This window comes from Neovison vison, chromosome 3 (genome assembly GCF_020171115.1).
Source record: "Neovison vison isolate M4711 chromosome 3, ASM_NN_V1, whole genome shotgun sequence".
Taxonomy (NCBI): Eukaryota; Metazoa; Chordata; class Mammalia; order Carnivora; family Mustelidae; genus Neogale; species Neogale vison.
In genome coordinates, this window is record NC_058093.1 from 144,631,484 (window position 1) to 144,641,344 (window position 9,861).

The following is a 9,861-nucleotide window of genomic DNA, read 5'->3' on the forward strand; positions in this document are numbered from 1 at the left end:
GAAGTGCCTGGGGAAGGAAGGAGGGGAAATGGACCAGCCCAGAAGAAATGCAAACAATAACTGCTTTTGACAAGGGAGTGGAAGGCAGACAAAAGAAAAGTCTGGGTGGAAGGGGAGGGAACGAAGGACAGAAAGGGGCCCACCTGAGCCACTCCTGCTAGCAATTCTGACCCATTCCCCACATTTAACTCTAGAGCCACTAGGGCTATAGCGGAAGTTCAAGGACAATCACATTCAACAGGCATCTTCCAGGCACATTTGACTTGCCAAACACTGGGTTAGGCACCTGCCATAAACAGTGGTGGAGATAAAGTTCTCACTGTTAAAATCAGTTCTCTTGGGGAGAGAGGTGCATGAGCACAAAGATTAGTATCGAATGGGGGAATTATTTCTGTGCTTTGAAAAAGAATAGGAGGGGAGGGGATGTAATTCAGACTTGGGAGCTTTAGGACGGCATCCCAGAGGAAATCATGTTTTCACAGAGACCTGCAGTGAGGGTTGAAAATGAGCTGGGTGAGCCTGAGGGTCTGTACCAGGGAGGGTGCAAGAGAGAAGCCTGGTTGCAGTAGCAGGGAGAGTCCCTTGCTGGGACCTGGGTGTCCAATCAGCGCATGCATGGAGGAGGAAAGTCTACATTTGCACTTTCTCCCAGTCCCCCTCTACTCCCAGGCCTCCTTCCTGCCCCCAAAACACATCAAATCTCCTATTGCTGCGGCTATTGCCTGAGCTTGCTGAAAGAGTAGATCAGTTTCTAGGAGATCAAAGGTTTTACAATGCAAATCTCTCGCAGAGTTTGTGCTGGCTTTACTGAATTTTAGTCCAAGTATAAATCATAATGGAAGATTCCTTTCCATCTTAATGTAGAAAGTGCATAATAAATAAGAAGTCACTTGTGCTGAGATGCACACAGAAACTGAAGCGAGTGTAGACAGAATTACACACATTCAGCATATTCTTGGGCTGATGAGTCTTAGGAGCTGCTTAAAATAAAAAGGAAGTACCCTGGCTTGTTCTTTTTCTAGGATATGAGCTATCAGTAGGTGTTAAAGCATGTTTGGTTTTCTAGAAAAATGATTTTCAAAATGCTAGAATTAAAAGGAATTGAAAGAGAAAAAGAGAGAGAGAAAGGAGACTGGGTGGCCCAGACAGTTAAGCACCTGCCTTCCCCTCAGGTCAAGATCTGGATCCAGCAGCACTGGGCTCCCTGCTTAGTGGGGAGCCTGCTTCTTCCTTTCCCTCTACCTGCTGCCCCCCCGCTTGTGTGCACATTCTTTCTCGCTCTCTCTGTCAAATAAATAAAGAAAATTTTTGAAGAGAGAGAGAATTTCTTCACTGTAGGGTTTCCCAAAGCTTTAGTGTGCCAATAGTTTTCTGAATCTCTCAGTAGCGATGACTTGGCCCCCTTTCTCAAACTTGCGGCTATGTCACCCTTTTATCATAGAACTCCCATTAACTTCTCACTGAATCAGTGATTTTTAACCCTGAAGAAATACCATGTGTTTCAATTTTTCCCTCAATGCTATATTATATTGGGAATAATTTTAACTTGACATGTAGTTGGTCAATGTGTATTTCTGTAAAATTTTTTAATTCTTTGAGAATGAAAGTTCTTTTTATTGTGCAACTATTCTAGGAATAAAGAATGAACTGTATCTAGAATCTGCCCTGTCCTCTTAAGATTTTAGATCACACCATGTTATTTAAGAAAAATTAGGATGAGATAGTTTTCTAAAGTCCATGTGTGTTTTGAGTATTATTATAAACATGAGAAGCTTCCAAATGTGACAATCCTTTCTCTTGTGATTCTGTTATAACATTTTATTTTTTGGCTTCCCATCAACTAAGTATAATCCAAAGACCTTTGGGATAATATATTCTAAACTTGTACCTAAAAAGCTCAGCAAAGACTACCAAACAAGGGTATTTTTTATGAGGACATTTTCCCTTTTTTTGCTAGTGCCAAGACATTGCAGTAACATCTGTTTGGTATAAATAAAACCTACCAGGTAGTGAGAACTTTCTCATACTGCCCCATCTACCCATTAGTAAAGACTATTAAGCAAACTTGGAATTAATCGTGTTGCATCCGTTTAATGAGGAAGGCATTGATGATTTCGCTCCTCAGATTTTGGCACAAACTATTTCAGGCACTGAGATAATTATGTCTGTGAGGTTTTTAATGAGGAAACTGTCTCAGCTCAAGACTTAGTTTAAGAGAAGGGATTATTCTAAAGTCCTAGACATGGTAGTTACACAGATCTCAGCTCACGGAATCTTAAATGAATGTGAAAGAACCAACTAATAATCAGGACAACCTAGATGTCATGTTAACACTCCTTCCTTTCTTCTGTCTTACAATAGCTAAAAGGCCCTTATTCTAAGGTAGATATATATATAGAGAGATATCTATAGATATCTCTATATAGGTATATCTATAGATATATCTATAGATATACATATATATATATCTTAACAACTATTACAAAGGAAGCATTTGTGGATATTATATTTCCAAGTGATATTTCTGATAATGTTTCACCTTTAAATGCAGTTTTCAATATTTTAAAGAAGAAAAATCATATTTATTAGAAGGCAGCTATTATGGGATGAATTCTATCTCCTCCAAAAGATTTGTTAAGATCTAATCCCTAGTACCCCTGAATGTAATCTTATTTGGAGATAGGATCTTTACAGAGGTAATCAAGTTAAAATGAGATCAAGTTGGGTCCTAAGTTTAAAAATGGGGACACAGAGACAGACACACATACATGAAGACATAGGGGGCTGGGGAAGACAGTCATGTGATTCCCTTGGGCTCAGTCATATGACTTAAGTTGGCATTAAAGTATAGGTCGCCAGAAAACCAAATATGTTTCTTGATGTCAGGAAGTAAATTGTGTCTACATTAGTTTTCTTCAAAAATATTATTTTATGTGACTAGAAGAGCCTAAACCCCGGGTCACATCTTGATGAATAAAGATTTGGCCTCAACCTAACAGGTACCAGTGACTAAACAGAAATAATATGTACTGAGTATTTTCTGTCTGCCAAGCAGTACACTAAGTTTCTAACATAGGAGTCTTATTTAAATCTTGTGTAATCTTCTGAAGCATGTGTCCATATTTTAGGGACACAGAAACTGAAGAGGTTAGAAAAGTGCCCAAGGCTCTGGTTCTGGTAGAATTCCTACTTCCCACTTACTACTACAGATGAGAAAAGGAAAAAAACAAAACAAAACAAAACAAAACAAAAAACCTCACAGAATTCATCTCTAGAAGGTAAGAGAGGAAGGAAAACTCAAAAACCCCAAGTTTTATGTAGGTATGGTAAAATACCACAACCAAAAGAATAAGCTCAACACTCTGCCAGAACACAATGAAAAAACACTAATAAGATAATGAATGAGTGTGAATCAAGCGGTTTAGATTCCAGCAAGCTGTCCCTTAAATAAAGGACTATAGATAAGTAATTTTTTATTTTATTTTAATTTAATTTAATTTTAAAGATTTATTATTTACATGAGAGGGAGAGAGAGAGTGTGTGCATGAATGGGGGGTGGGGGAAGAGGGAGAGGGAGAAATTGACTCCCCACTGAGCAGGGAACCTAACAAGGGGCTCAACCCCAAGGTCCTGAGATGAAGACAGACACTTAACTTACTGAGCCACCCAGATGCCCCCAGATAAACAATTTTAAACATAGAAGGACTGAAGAAGCATTCCCGTGAATCATTATGTGAAATCTAACGGGTAAACATTACTCATCAAGAGATAATCAGTAAAATTTTAGCAAAAAGACTTAGGGTAAGTTATGACTATATTTAACTGTAAACTAAAATTGAACAGAGATGGTAATGACCCAAAGAAAGCAGAAGTCAGGATTTTGGTGTTAGAGCAGGTAGTAAAACCAAGAAAGTGTTAAACAAGATAAAGCATGGTACTTTGTAATGGTTAAATTCACATTGAAAATGTAAGATTTGTGAGCAAATATTCTTCATACAACATACCATAACTCTCATAAAGTTTCTGTAAGCAAAGAAAAAATTATTTTTACAAACCAAGAACAACTGCTTTTCAAATGTCCACAGAAGTTTATAAAAATCAACTCTCAAAGAAAATGCCAATAAATGTCAAAAAGCAGATGTTTTATATAGGCCAAAATTTCCAAACATCAAATAATAAACTAGGAACAGTTATTTAAACTAAATACAAGGGAAACTCCAACCCCATGAAAACATTTTTGGGATTTTAACAGTTTATTTCAACATAATCTGAAACTTACAAAAAAGCTGCCAAAATATGAACACATGGAATACTCATACAACCTTTTATCCAGATTCATCTATGGTGAAAATGTTTCCCATTTGCTTTATTTTTCATCATTTGCATCTGCTCCGCATGTGTGCGTGTGTCTTTTCTGAACAGTTTCTTTACTGAACGGTTTTGGAGTTAGTTGCATACATCAAGGCTCTTTACTTCTAGGTGACCACTAAATACCTCAGTGAGTATTTCCTAAGAATAAGAGAGTTCTCAAATGTATCCACAGTACAATTATTAAAAAAAAAAAAAAAGAGAGAGAGAGAGAGTTCTCAGATGTATCCACAGTGCAATTATCAACTTTAGTAAGTGTCATATTAACATAATGCTTTCATCTAATCTATAATCCATATTTCCATTTTGTCAGATAACTCAATGCTGTCCTTTCCAACATAATTTTTCCCTCCAGTGAAGGAATCCATTCTAAGATCTGATAGTGCTTCTGTTTGTGAGGTCTTCTTTAACCTGAAATATTTCTGTAGTCGTCTTTGTCTTTGATGACATTGATGCTTTTGAAGGATAGTCTCTTCCTGCCTTTGTTTTTAATATAATAATCTTTATTGGGCTGTTTGGTGTTTTCTCATGGTTAAATTCGGATTAGACATTCTAGGGCAGAATAGCACATTAGTGAGATTTGTCCTTCTCAGGGTATCCCACCCAGATGCACACCATGTCCCCTTCGGTAGTGATGTTGATTTTAATTACCTGATTAAGATCTCCATTTTCTCACTATTTACTCTTTATTTTTTCCATTGTAGATAAAAAGTAATACGTGGGGAGACACTTTAAAATGGTATACACATCCTATGCTGACACAATTTCCCCCTACATTTAGCATAAATTGCTGAGTTTTCTCATAATCTTTACTATGATAGCTACAAAATGAAGATTTTCCAATTCCATCATCATTCTCTTCATGTTTACCAGTCAGTAATTGACATTTTGCTGTAAAGAAGGTCCTCCCTTCTTTCCTACTCAATTATTTCTCTACATGTTATCAAAATAAACTTAAGGATTCCTATTTTTAAAAAGATCTTTGACTCTCTCTCTCTGACTGCCTCTCTCTCCGTCTACTTGTGATCTCTCTCTGTCAAAAAAATAAATAAAATCTTAAAAAAAAATAAAAAATAAAAAAAATAAAAAGATCTTTGATCAGTTTTATACTTTTTTTTTTAACGATCTTATTTATTTGAGAGAGAAAATGAGTAAGAGAAAGAGAGCACAGTAGCAGGAGCAGAGGGAGAAGAAGCAGGCTACCTGCTGAGCAGGGAGCCTGATGTGGGGCTTGATCCTATGACCTGAGCCGAAGGCAGACACTTAACTGACTGAGCCACCCAGGCACCTCATCAATTATTGCTCCTTAATTGGGGGGGTGTGTGCTCAAATTGTCCAGATTTGGCCAGTAGAAACCCTTTTAAACTGGCTTTTGCCTCCTGGGGACATGCCTCCATCTATTTTTTTTTTTTTTCCTAATTTCCTCTCTTTCTGACACAACATATTTTGGGCTTATTGTGTTTCCCATTGGAATCAACCATTTCTCCAAGAATTTCTGGTTCCCTTCATTAAAGATACATATCTCTACATTGAGTATATTCACTCCTACAGTTGTCTTTGCTCCTCAGAACTTTCTGCACACAATGCTTATGAAAGTGTAGGGGAAAAAATACTTCTATATAACTCATTGCTCAAAAATAATCCAAAAGTCCATTTATATGAACTTCAAGATAAACTTAAAATAAAACAAAAACCCCATCTAAAGAAAACCACATGTTAAGACTTATGGAACAAAAATCATTTGAAGTCAAATGTCTAGCCTTACAGAATTTCATTAGTAATAATAAAAGAAGTATAAAAAAGTATAATAAATACTTTTTAATAAAAAAAGTATAAACAATAGTCACAAAGACCCAAGGAAAGCAAAAGAAAAACAAAGCAGAATTTATGACTTAGAAAACAAAGCAAAGCAAAAATTAGAAGTGTTTGAAATATATCCAAACAATAAGATGTAGAAAATTCCAAGATGTCCGTAATTTAAAGAAAACATGTTTGGATAAATTTTTCTTTATGGACCTAAAGATTTTTTTAATACTTGCCATATATTTTGGGGCACCTGGGTAACTCAGTCTGTTGAGCATCCAAATCTTGGTCATATGAGATTGAGCTCTGAACAGGACTCCGAACTCAGTGGGGAGTCTGTTTGAAAATTATCTCCCCTACCCCTCCCCCAACTTGCATGTGTGCTCTCTCTCTAAAATAAGTAAATAAAATCTTTTAAAATATCCATCATGTATTTTAATTATTTGTTTTCTCTATCTTTTTAGAAAAGATGAAAATTAAAAATTGTGACTGTTTATTCCTTTTTAAAAATGAGTTCTACCATGGCCTGCATTTGTAATTCACATTATTGCACCCAAAGATACATGCACTATTTACAAATTTTCTATAAGAATCTTTGTATAAGATGCATACTAATTTATTCTTTAATGTTTGTGCTAAAGAAGAGAGAGAGACCTCCCAGTTAAACCCATTTTTCTGGGGCACCAGGGTGGCTCATTCAGTTAAGTGTCTGACTCTTGATTTTGGTTTAGGTCATGATCTCAGGGTTATGAGACTGAGCCCGGAGTCAGGCTCTGCACTGGGCGTGGAATCTGTTTAAGATTCTCCCTCTCCTTCTGCACCTCTTTCTCTTTTACTCCCTAAAATTAAATAAAATAAAAAAACCTACTTTGCCATGGAAATGCTGCTAGGATAAGTAATTTCTGAACCAAGAGTGGTCATTTGCAGTCTAAATATCCTTTTGTGAAGAGGATACTTGAATATAAGCAAACTGCTCTGCCCTCTCCTTCTTGGAAATCTGAGCAATCTATTTTGGCAGATGCTGTTTTTGTGGGACTTTATATAAATAAGGGGATTCACTTAAGAAAAGAGAATACAAAATGATGTAAACAGGTTTGGGATCAGTGGCTTTCTTATACACTAACAATGAAAATACAGAAAGGGAAATTAGAGAATCGATTCCATTTACTATAGCACCAAGAACCATAAGATACCTGGGAATAAACCTAACTAAAGAGGTAAAGGATCTATACTTGAGGAACTATAGAACACTCATGAAAGAAATTGAAGAAGACACAAAAAGATGGAAGACCATTCCATGCTCTTGGATTGGAAGAATAAACATTGTTAAAATGTCTATACTGCCTAGAGCAATCTATACTTTTAATGCCATTCTGATCAAAATTCCACCGGCATTCTTCAAAGAGCTGGAGCAAATAATCCTAAAATTTGTATGGAATCAGAAGAGACCCCGAATTGCTAAGGAAATGTTGAAAAACAAAAATAAAGCTGGCAGCATCACCTTACCTGATTTCAAGCTTTATTACAAAGCTGTGATCACCAAGACAGCATGGTACTGGCATAAAAACAGACACATAGACCAGTGGAACAGAGTAGAGAGCCCTGATATGGACCCTCAACTCTATGGTCAATTAATCTTCGACAAAACAGGAAAAAATATACAGTGGAAAAGAGAATAATTTTTTATTTAGAATGAATAAAGAACTTAAGACAACTTACTGAAGACTTAGTAATTGAGGTCTCATCTGACATTCCTTCAGGCAATTTTCCATTCATGCTTACATATTTCATAATTCTAACTTGGCCTCCCTCTCACCACCTAGAATACTGAACACCTTCCAACAATTCCCAGTACTTGCAAGGGGTTCATGTCAAGTGAGGGGAGTTAAGGTTAAGCTCCATTAACTTTGCAATAAATCTTTCTCTGGCTCAGATTTAGAAAGAAACATCTACCACGTGCCAGGCATTATTGTACATGTAAGGATACAACCTTAAGTAAAAGTACGTTTTTTATAGAGTTTATAGCCTAGTGCTGGGAGGGGATGGAGAAAGTTAGTAAGTCAAATATAAATATATCAGATGATGATAAGGGTTTGGGGGGGGGAGTAAGTAAAGGGAGAGGGTGCTGGGGAGAATTTCTAGAAACGGTGGTTAGGGGTACTTCTCTGAAAATTTATATTGACATTAGTATCTGAAGGAAGTGAAGGAGTTATTCAGTTACACATGTAGGGACACCATTTCCTGAGAGAAAATAGGAAGTAAATGGCTCTGGCACAGTTGGGTGTTTGCCTTACCAGTGTGACTGGATTAGAGTCAATCTGGGAGTTGGAGAAGATGAAATCAGAAGTAAAGGAATGGGGGGAGAATCATACAGGACCTTGTAAAGTTTTTGGCTTTCATGCTGAGTGAAATGGAGGACCACCAAGGCTTTTGACCAGAGAATAGTTGTGATCTAACATGTGTGTTGAAAGTAGAATGAGAATGGAATGGAGGGAAGGCAAAAGTAGATAAAGGGAGAACCAGCTAGGAGGCTTTTGAGATAATGGTGATTTGGGCTACTAAGGTAGTGGTAGATGTAGTGAGAAGTGGTAAGGTTGTCAATGTACTTGGAAGGTAGAGCTAATAAGATCTGCTGATGGACTGGGTCGTGGGAGAAATAGAGGAGTCAATGGTGAAAGCAGTTCATTGGCTTGAACAACCAGAAGAAAGAAGTTTCATTTCCTAAGAACAGGAAGTCCTTGGGGTGTGTCCTGAGGTCTGTGGGAAGGGGTGGTCATGGCTGACATCTGAAGTTCAAGTTTGAGCTTATTGAAGACCAGGGGCATGTTGGACATCCAAATGGAGATGTTGGTGCTATTTAATGATCTGGTGCCTGGAATTCAGAAGAAGCATTTGGACTGCAAATGCAAATTTGTGTCAGTGCATATAGATAGTCTTTGCAGTCATGGATTTATTAGATTACCTAAGGAATGAATTTATAATGAGCCTGGGGCACTCAAAATTTTATAGTTTGAGAAGATGAGGAAAACCAGCAGAGCTTGAAGAAGAACTGAGCAAATGGGTATCATAAAAACTGTGAGAAATGTTTGAAGAAGGAGGAAATAACTTTGTCAAATTCTATAGATAGGTGGAGTGATATTAAGATTATCTAAATGTTATGTAATGTATTTATAGAAAATATAAGGCCAGTAGAATAGCCATTTAACTGATCTCTGTGTCCCTCGGTATCTTGAAATTTCTGCCATGTTGCTGACAACAAGTATCCTAAAATTCAGGTCTAGTCTAAAGAAAGTGGTTAGCTGTCCACAATGTGGTAGTGAGGCAGGAGGCAGGAACAGGCAGAGGATGGTTTGAGGGCCTCAGCTGATTTTATAGCAGTGAGCTGCCCTGATAGCCATCCAGGACTTGCTGGGGCTGCAGAAAACAGGGAATAATATTAAATCTAGGCCTTATTTTTCCTGCAACTCTCCTGAGGCTTGTGGAGCTCTTGTGTACAATTGCTGGCAGGCAAAAGCAGAGAGAAAAACCTGGGTAGCTTTTCTCTCTTTGTTTTCTTTTCATTTTGCTTTTAGCTGAGCAGATCACACGTATTAGGAAAGGTAATTCTCTTTAAGTGGATTCTTTTTTAATGCACTTATGCAAAATTGTTCTGGCAAAAGTGTAAAAACTGTTTTTAAGCATAAAAATATT